The 8,063-nt window shown below is 33.6% G+C and overlaps 1 non-coding gene across 1 annotated transcript; it reads right to left on the bottom strand.

Annotated features, from left to right (window-relative positions):
* Nucleotides 1-4,717: 4,717 nt before the first annotated feature.
* Nucleotides 4,718-4,826, bottom strand: LOC112788770 (small nucleolar RNA R71). Its single transcript, XR_003196119.1, has one exon. It is a non-coding gene; the product is annotated as a small nucleolar RNA R71 (small nucleolar RNA).
* Between the last annotated feature and the right edge of the window lie 3,237 nt (nucleotides 4,827-8,063).

Below are 8,063 nucleotides of genomic sequence, written 5' to 3'. Positions count from 1 at the left end.
AACATAGCTTTGTACCTCGCCTTCTCCTTTCATTCCTTATGAAGCTCAGTTTACTTTCTCAACTTAGCTTTCCTTTCCTCCTTGATGTTGGCCATGCTTTTTCTCTCTTGGGCACGCTTGTGTCTTCTTTTGGAACATTTCTTGTGCCACGCTTTTCTTCTTTTCTTCTTTCTTCACCTACAAGTAATCAAAACAACCAATCAAAGTATCACTAAATTCACAAGGCTTATCATTAAAAATCAATTAAATTTGGCTTCAACCTCATGATTTAGCATCAAATAATTGGTGGTTGTTTGATTCAAAGAAGTCATGCATTTTCATTCCAAATTACTTACTTAGAATGCAAGAAAGTGCATAAAACCTAATAAAAACAAAGAGAAAGGCTAGTGAAACTAGGCTAAGATGACTTGTCATCACTTGGAGCCTTTAGCTTCTCTTTCTTTGTGGGGTGCTTTGCACCTTGAGCCTAGTCGTGACTCTAAATATTTTATCTCAAACTTGCTCGATACAGAAACACCACAAGCACTTGACTAGGGAACTTTTTGAGTTCATATTTTCTTTTTAACTTTTCTAGTTAGTGGTGCTCAGAGCCCTTGGCTTCTGTTTCTCCCCTTGTTTGTTTATTTAATTTGTTAATTAGTTGATTGCTTGTGCTTCTTCAAGGCTTCGTGACATATTAGGATTCTATAATACTCCTCTAGATTGAAGTCTCAAACAGTGATATTTATTTTGTGCTAAAATAATTCAGTTAGTTTGGATTTTTGTACCCAATAAGTCATGGTTTTTCTAATTTTGCTCAATCCTTTTCTTTGCCTTATTTTGTGATACATGATTCATGCTTGATAATTGTAGCAAAGCTCAAGAAGGAAAAAAATAAAACAAAGTAAAACAACAAAAAAAAAAAGTAATGCAATTGAAAGGAAGAAACAAACAAATAGTAAAGATATGAAAGAAATAAAACATAGGAGAAGCATAAAAGAACTTGACCACCTTATTTATCATTGTTGCCTTTATCATCATGGTATTCATCATCATCCTCATCATCAACAACTTGTTGACTTTGTCTTAGTTCTCAAATTCCTGGTACGAAATGTTCATCTTTTTCTTTTGGGTTCCAAATTCCTCGGACAGCTAGTTCCCTGTCTGTTCAGAGAACATGTTCTTTATTTATCTTCTTAAGCTCCTTTTTATAAAGTTTGGCTACCTCTTCATTTGGAGGTATTGTTGGACATGTCATGAGCAGATATTTTATACGATTTTTGGCTTCATTTTCATATAGTTTTTAGTATGTTTTGTGTAAGTTTTATTAAGTTTTCATAGGTTTTAGTGCAAAATTCACATTTTTAGATTCTACTTTGAGTTTGTGTGTTTTAATTCAATTTTAGGTTTTTTCTGGCTGAAATTGAGGAGCTGGAGCAAAAGTCTGATTCAGAGACAGAGAAAGTGCTGCAGATGCTGTCAAGATCATACCTCCTTGCATTCGGCAGTGCTTTTCTGGAGCTACGGAAGTCTAAATGGAGTGTTCTCAATGGCTATGAAAAGCTAACATCTAGAACTGTCTAGCAATGTCTAATAGTTTATACTTTGCTTCAGAATTGAAGACCCAAAACTGGCATTCAACACCAGCCTCCTGCCTTATTCTAGCGTCCAATGCCCAAAGGAGAAGAGACCAGTGTCCAATGCCCAAGAAGGACCCCTAGCTAGCGTTCAACGCCCTAGAGGCCTCCTAGCACGTAGATCTCAATCAAGCTCAACCCAAACACTCACCAAGTGGGCCCCAGAAGTGGATTTTCACACTAAAAGACTATTTTATCCTTTTTATGTAATCCTTAGTCATTAGAGAAGTATATATAGAACAAGGATCACCCTTGTTCAGGACTTTTAGACCTTTTGACACTTTACACATTTAGCATTGTATTTTCTATCAGTAAGAGTTTCTAAACCTCCTAGGTTGAGGGGAGGAGCTCTGCTGAGTTTTATGGATTAATAAAGCACTATTGTTCTATTTCAATACATGTTTGATTCTTTATTCTAAGATGTATATTCATTCATCATCATTATGAATGAGTTGAACCTACACAAGTTTATCTCATTCTATATGGGTTCAGAGTGAGTTTTCATCCGACAATAATGAACCACTAGCTTGATTATACATCTCTTAGGTGGCTAATCAATGACTTCGTTAGGGACTTCTCGTGATACCAGTTCAGCCGAGGTACGGGCAGATTAGAGTCTTTGTGGTAAAGGCTAGAACCAAGAGCATAACATTCTCTGATACGAAAGATTCGACCTTGTCTGTGGCATTTTAAGTAGGATCATTAAGGAGAATGAACTGCAGGAGCTTTACCCTTAATTAGATTGGATACGCACTAACCCTGTGGTTCAGATCTGGAGGAGCATTGGCAATCTCTTATGAAAGGCGTTGATCACATACAGCCTGCCATAGAAGAAATCATTCACAGTTTAAAAAGACAGTAAGACCGGATTGATCCAGAAGAATAAAGCATCTCCAAGCCTTAACCATCTTCTTATAATTGCTTTTTCCATCAATTAAGTAACGTTTTCTTTATTTTCCTTTTATGCGCTTTAAACAAACAAACAATTTTTCTATCCGCCTAACTAAGATCTACAAGATAACTATAGCTTGCTTCAAATCACAATCCCCGTGGGATCGACCCTAACTCACTCAAGTATTAGTTGGACGACCCAGTGCACTTGCTGGTTCAGTTGTGCGAAGTGTAATTCCGCGCACCAAGTTTTTAGCGCCGTTGTCGGGGATTGTTCGAGTTTGGACAACTGACGGATTATCTTGTTGCTTAGATTAGGTAATTTCTTTTTCTTTATAGGTTTAGTTTTATTTTATCTGATTCTGGTATTTTCTTCCTTCCTTTCTCGAAAAAATCAAAAAAATTTTCAAAAACCTTTTCTTTTCTTTATTAATCTTTGTTTTTGGTTTGTGTCTTTTGTTTTTGTTCTTGTTGAGTCTTTTTCGAATCTCTTCAGTCTTTTTTCTAAAAATTTTTAAAATTAGTGTCTTTTGTTTGAGTCTTGTGTCAACCTTTAAGTTTGGTGTCTTCTTGAATGTTTTCTTTTAAAATTTTCGAAAACTGTGTCTTTGGTTTTCAACATTTTTATGTTTGGTGTCCTTTGCATGTTTTTATTTTCTTTTAATTCATTGAGTTTTGTTCTTGGTGTTCTTCTTGATCTACAAAGTGTTCTTGTTTTTCTTCTTGTTTTGATCTTTAAAATTTTTAAGTTTAGTGTCTTTAGGTGTTTTTCTTTGCAATTTTCGAATTCTAGGTGTCTTAGATCTAAAAATTTTAAGTTTGGTGTCTTTTTGTTGTTTTTTTTTTCTTCATTAAATTCAAAAAATAAAAAAAATTTAAATATCTTTTCTATCTTTTTATCTTAATTTTCGAAAATATCTCAAAAAGATTTCAAATTTTATTTTCAAAAACATTATCTTATCTTATCTTGGTTTCATATTTCAAATTCAAATCATTTCAAAAATCATATCTTTTTCAAATTACTATCTTATCTTTTTATCTTTCTTTAAAATTTAAAAATCTTATCTTATTTTATTTCAAAATTCAATTTCAAATTTAAAATTCAATTTCAAAATTCAAAATTCAAATTTCAAAATCAAATCTTTTTCAAAAATCAAATTTCAAATCTTATCTTTTTTAAATCTTTTTTTTTTCTCTTATCTTATCTTTTCTAATTTTAAATCTTAAATCAAATCTTTTTCCAAATCTTTTCAACTTCTATCTTATCTTTTCAAATTTCAAATTTTAAATTCAAATCTTTTCTAATCTTCTATCTTATCTTGTTTTCAAATCTTTCTTACTTAGTTAGTTGTTTTTCTTTCTTTTTTTTCAAAATTTCCTAACTAATTCGTCTCTTCTATTTTCAAAAATATCTTTTCTATTTCTCTCTCCTCTTTTTTGAAAATCAATAAATAATTTTCAAATCTTTTTAGTTAATTAAACCTTAAATTCGAATTCAATTAATAAATAAAAATAAAAAGAAAAATACTTTCTCTTTTTACTTGTAATTTTCGAATTCTTCTTTCCTCAGAGCCAAATTCTTTCTCTCTTCTCTCTATCATCATTCTTATTTCTTTCTTCACATAGAGCTCAAATTCTTTTTCTTTCTTGTCTTCTTTTTCTTGTTTATGACCAGGAACAGAGATAAAGAGCCTCTCTTTGAACCTGATCCTGAACCTGAGAAAAGTCTAAGGAGGCATTTACAACAAGCTAAAGTACAACACTCCAGAAGAAACCTCTCAGAAAATTTCGAGCAAGAAGCTGAAGACATGGCAGACAATGCTAATAATGAAGGAGATGTAAGAAAGGTTCTTGGTGACTACACCATACTAACCTCTGATTTCTATGGAAGAAGTATCTCCATACCTACCATTGGAGCTAACAACTTTGAGCTTAAGCCTCAGTTAGTCTCTCTTCTGCAACAGAATTGCAAGTTCTATGGACTTCCACTAGAAGAATCACACCAATTCCTGTCGGAATTCTTGCAAATCTGTGATACTGTTGAGACCAATGGAGTGAATCCTAAGGTCTACAGACTTATGCTCTTTCTCTTTGCTGTTAGAGATAGAGCTAGGATATGGTTGGACTCTCAACCTAAAGAAAGCTTAGACTCTTAGGAGATGCTATTCAACGCTTTCTTGGCCAAATTATTCCCTCTTCAAAGGATGAGCAAAATTAGAGTGGAAGTTTAAACCTTCAAACAAAAAGAAGGTGAATCCCTCTATGAAGCTTGGGAAAGATACAAGCAACTGATCAGGAGATGTCCTCCTGACATGCTCTCAGAATGGTTGGTATGCAAAATTGTTACTCAGGTTGTGAATTATTATTCGAAATTGATTCCCTGGCAATGGCACCAAAAACGGATGCACAGAACCATGGTCTAAACATATCTTCACAACTTCGCATAACTAACCAGCAAGTGCACTGGGTCGTCCAAGTAATACCTTATGTGAGTAAGGGTCGAATCCCATGGAGATTGTTGGTATGAAGCAAGCTATGGTCACCTTGTAAATCTATGTAGTTTTCTCTCATATGAAAAAGAAGGAAACAGAAAAATAATAATAGGGATCCTTTTTACCACAGTATAGAGGTCCCTGTGTGAGTAGAAGAAAAGAAGGAGATGAGAGAGAAAGAGAATTTTCGAAAATAATTTTTGAAAAAGAGTTAGTAATTTTCGAAAATTGTTTTTGAAAAAGGTTAGTAATTTTCAAAAATTCAAATAAAAAATAAAATAATTAGTCTAATTAAAAAGAAATTTTGAAAAAAAGGGAAGATTTTTTCGAAAATTAGAGAGAGAGAGAGTTAGTTAGGTAGTTTTGAAAAAGGTAAGAAACAAACAAAAAGTTAGTTAGTTAGTTGAAACAAATTTTGAAAAGATAAGAAGTTAGGAAGTTAGAAAAGATATTTTGCAATCACTTTTTTTTGAAAAAGGTAAGATAAGAAGATATTTTTGAAAAGATATGATAGAAATTAGTTTTGAAAAAGATTTGATTTTTTTTTAAATCACAATTAATGACTTGATTCACAAGAAATCACAAGATATGATTCTAGAACTTAAAGTTTGAATCTTTCTTAACAAGCAAGTAACAAACTTGAAATTTTTGAATCAAAACATTAATTGATGATGTTATTTTCGAAAATATGATGTAAAATTACGAAAAAGATTTTTGAAAAATATTTTTGAAATTTTCGAAAATAACTAAAAAAAATTGAAAAAAGATTTGATTTTTGAAAAAGATAAGATTTTTTTAAATTGAAAATTTGATTTGACTCATAAAAACAACTAGATTTTAAAAATTTTTGAAAAAGTCAAATCTAATTTTCGAAATTTTAAGAGAGAAAAAGGGAAGGATATTTTTTTTATTTTTGAATTTTTATGATGAGAGAGAAAAACAAGAAAAATGATGCAATGCATGAAAGTTATGGATCAAAACAATGAATGCATGCAAGAATGCTATGAATGTCAAGATGAACACCAAGAACACTATGAAGATCATGATGAACATCAAGAACACATTTTTGAAAAATTTTTAATGCAAAGAAAACATGCAAGACACCAAACTTAGAATTCTTTAATGCTTAGACATAAAGAATTCAGGAATGCATATGAAAAACAAGAAAAGACACAAAACATGCAATTGCAAAGATCAAACAAGAAGACTTACCAAGAACAACTTGAAATCATGAAGAACACTATGAATGCATGAATTTTTTCGAAAAATGCAAGATGAACATGCAATTGATACCAAACTTATAACATGACTCAAGACTCAAACAAGAAACACAAAAAATATTTTTGATTTTTATGATTTTCTAATTTTTTTGTATTTTTTTTTCGAAAATAAAGGAGAAATTTTTGAAAGATTTTTGAAAACTTTTTGAAAAGAAAACAAAAAGAAAATTACCTAATCTGAGCAACAAGATGAACTGTCAGTTGTCCAAACTCAAACAATCCCCAGCAACGGCGCCAAAAACTTGGTATGCGAAATTGTTACTCAGGTTGTGAATTATTATTCGAAATTGATTCCCTGGCAATGGCACCAAAAATGGATGCATAGAACCATGGTCTAAACATATCTTCACAACTTCGCATAACTAACCAGCAAGTGCACTGGGTCGTCCAAGTAATACCTTATGTGAGTAAGGGTCGAATCCCACGGAGATTGTTGGTATGAAGCAAGCTATGGTCACCTTGTAAATCTCAGTCAGGCGGATATAAAATAGTTATGTAGTTTTCGAAATGTAGTAAGAAAAGAAGGATAGAAATACTTATATAAATCATTGGTGAGAATTTCAGATAAGCGTATGGAGATGCATTCGTTCCTCTGAACCTCTGCTTTCCTGCTGTCTTCATCCAATCAGTCTTACTCCTTTCCATGGCTGGCTTTATGCAAGGGCATCACCGTTGTCAGTGGATACATCCCCTTCTCTTGTGAAAATGGTCCAAGATGCCCTGTCACGGCACGGCTAATCATCTGAGGTTCCCGATCATGCTGGAATAGGATTCACCCTCCTTTTGCATCTGTCACTACGCCCAGCACTCGCGAGTTTGAAGCTTGTCACAGTCATTCAATCATTGAATCCTACTCAGAATACCACAGATATGGTTTAGACTTTCCGGATTCTCTTGAATGCCGCCATCATTCTAGCTTACACCACGAAGATTCCGATTAAGAGATCTAAGAGATACTCATTCAATCTAAGGTAGAATGGAAGTGGTTATCAAGCATGCGTTCATAGGGAATGATGATGATAGTCACGTTCATCACATTCAGGTTGAAGTGCGAATGAATATCATAGAAGCGAAATAAGATGAATTGAATAGAAAATAGTAGTACTTTGCATTAATCTTTGAGGAACAGCAGAGCTCCACACCTTAATCTATGGACTGTAGAAACTCTACCGTTAAAATTACATAAGTGAAAGGTCCAGGCATGGCCGAGATGGCCAGCCCCCAAAACGTGATCTAAGATAGCATACAACTGATCAAAGATATCTAATACAATAGTGAAAGGTCCTATTTATAATAAACTAGCTACTAGGGTTTACAGAAGTAAGTAATTGATGCATAAATCCACTTCTGGGGCCCACTTGGTGTGTGCTTGGGCGGAGCTTGAAGTCTACACGTGGAGAGGTCATTCTTGGAGTTGAACGCCAGCTTTTATGCCATTTTGGGCGTTGAACTCCACTTTGCAACTTGTTTCTGGCGCTGGACGCCAGAATTGGGCAGAGAGCTGGCGTTGAATGCCAGTTTGCGTCGTCTAAACTCAGGCAAAGTATGGACTATTATATATTTCTGGAAAGCCCTGGATGTCTACTTTCCAACGCAATTGGAAGCGCGCCATCTTGAGTTCTGTAGCTCTAGAAAATCCACTTTGAGTGCAGGGAGGTCAGAATCCAACAGCATCAACAGTCCTTCTTCAACCTCTGAATCTGATTTTTGCTCAAGTCCCTCAATTTCAGCCAGAAAATACCTGAAATCATAGAAAAACACACAAACTCATAGTAAAGTCCAGA

The sequence above is a fragment of the Arachis hypogaea genome, chromosome 20, assembly GCF_003086295.3.
Source record: "Arachis hypogaea cultivar Tifrunner chromosome 20, arahy.Tifrunner.gnm2.J5K5, whole genome shotgun sequence".
Taxonomy (NCBI): Eukaryota; Viridiplantae; Streptophyta; class Magnoliopsida; order Fabales; family Fabaceae; genus Arachis; species Arachis hypogaea.
Note: the sequence above shows the minus strand (reverse complement) of the source record. Positions and strands in the feature narration are given on the sequence as shown.